Below are 2,500 nucleotides of genomic sequence, written 5' to 3'. Positions count from 1 at the left end.
CTCTCCTCTCCTCTCCTCTCCTGTCCTGTCCTCTTCTCTCCTCCTTCTCTTCTCCCCTTTCCTCACAGTCTCTATTTGTGGCGCATCATAAATTCACCATTACCCAATGTTCCCAACTGCACTGTTGCCAAAGATGAACATTCAATATGGGAGCAAATTAAACCATTCATTTGTAATGAATAGACCTCGGCAACTCTTTGATTTAGTGCTACTGGCAGTGTCCCCCATATCACCAACGTCTCCCATTGATGTTTCTCCTCTTTGGGCTGGGTATTTAATAACCCCATTTTCCCCATTGTGGAAGCAATGATTTGGTAGTATTTAGGTATATATTGTTTCTTCTCAGAGCAAGATAGTATTATTATACATCTATTAAATATTCTATCCATCATTCACTGACCCAGAATGGATTTAAGGCCGGAACAAATTGGACTGAATAGAATGAAACTGAACAATAAAGGTAGAAAAAAGCTGGTATTTAAATTAGGATAAATATAGGAGATTAAAAGCTGAATCCTGAATGTAAACTATTTAACCCATCCAGTCCTGCAACATGTCATCGCTCCACTGACATACCTCTCTCTACCCTGCTACTACTGACATACCTCTCTCTACCCTGCTACTACTGACATACCTCTCTCTACCCTGCTACTACTGACATACCTCTCTCTACCCTGCTACTACTGACATACCTCTCTATACCCTGCTACTACTGACATACCTCTCTATACCCTGCTACTACTGACATACCTCTCTCTACCCTGCTACTACTGACATACCTCTCTATACCCTGCTACTACTGACATACCTCTCTATACCCTGCTACTACTGACATACCTCTCTCTACCCTGCTACTACTGACATACCTCTCTATACCCTGCTACTACTGACATACCTCTCTATACCCTGCTACTACTGACATACCTCTCTATACCCTGCTACTACTGACATACCTCTCTCTACCCTGCTACTACTGACATACCTCTCTATACCCTGCTACTACTGACATACCTCTCTATACCCTGCTACTACTGACATACCTCTCTCTACCCTGCTACTACTGACATACCTCTCTATACCCTGCTACTACTGACATACCTCTCTATACCCTGCTACTACTGACATACTTCTCTATACCCTGCTACTACTGACATACTTCTCTATACCCTGCTACTACTGACATACCTCTCTCTACCCTGCTACTACTGACATACCTCTCTATACCCTGCTACTACTGACATACCTCTCTCTACCCTGCTACTACTGACATACCTCTCTCTACCCTGCTACTACTGACATACCTCTCTATACCCTGCTACTACTGACATACCTCTCTCTACCCTGCTACTACTGACATACCTCTCTCTACCCTGCTACTACTGACATACCTCTCTATACCCTGCTACTACTGACATACCTCTCTCTACCCTGCTACTACTGACATACCTCTCTATACCCTGCTACTACTGACATACCTCTCTCTACCCTGCTACTACTGACATACCTCTCTCTACCCTGCTACTACTGACATACCTCTCTCTACCCTGCTACTACTGACATACCTCTCTCTACCCTGCTACTACTGACATACCTCTCTATACCCTGCTACTACTGACATACCTCTCTATACCCTGCTACTACTGACATACCTCTCTCTACCCTGCTACTACTGACATACCTCTCTATACCCTGCTACTACTGACATACCTCTCTATACCCTGCTACTACTGACATACCTCTCTCTACCCTGCTACTACTGACATACCTCTCTATACCCTGCTACTACTGACATACCTCTCTATACCCTGCTACTACTGACATACCTCTCTATACCCTGCTACTACTGACATACCTCTCTCTACCCTGCTACTACTGACATACCTCTCTATACCCTGCTACTACTGACATACCTCTCTATACCCTGCTACTACTGACATACCTCTCTCTACCCTGCTACTACTGACATACCTCTCTATACCCTGCTACTACTGACATACCTCTCTATACCCTGCTACTACTGACATACTTCTCTATACCCTGCTACTACTGACATACTTCTCTATACCCTGCTACTACTGACATACCTCTCTCTACCCTGCTACTACTGACATACCTCTCTATACCCTGCTACTACTGACATACCTCTCTCTACCCTGCTACTACTGACATACCTCTCTCTACCCTGCTACTACTGACATACCTCTCTATACCCTGCTACTACTGACATACCTCTCTCTACCCTGCTACTACTGACATACCTCTCTCTACCCTGCTACTACTGACATACCTCTCTATACCCTGCTACTACTGACATACCTCTCTCTACCCTGCTACTACTGACATACCTCTCTATACCCTGCTACTACTGACATACCTCTCTCTACCCTGCTACTACTGACATACCTCTCTCTACCCTGCTACTACTGACATACCTCTCTATACCCTGCTACTACTGACATACCTCTCTCTACCCTGCTACTACTGACATACCTCTCTATAC

General features: G+C 44.6%; 1 protein-coding gene across 16 annotated transcripts in view; it reads left to right on the top strand.

Annotated features, from left to right (window-relative positions):
- Window positions 1–2,500, top strand: part of LOC110531920 (adhesion G protein-coupled receptor B3) — a 364,149-nt gene that overhangs the window by 155,720 nt on the left and 205,929 nt on the right. The gene's annotated exons all lie outside the window — the stretch shown is intronic.

The sequence above is a fragment of the Oncorhynchus mykiss genome, chromosome 1, assembly GCF_057628025.1.
Source record: "Oncorhynchus mykiss isolate SJ-2025 chromosome 1, ASM5762802v1, whole genome shotgun sequence".
Classification (NCBI taxonomy): Eukaryota; Metazoa; Chordata; class Actinopteri; order Salmoniformes; family Salmonidae; genus Oncorhynchus; species Oncorhynchus mykiss.
This window is presented reverse-complemented; position numbering and strand designations above follow the sequence as displayed.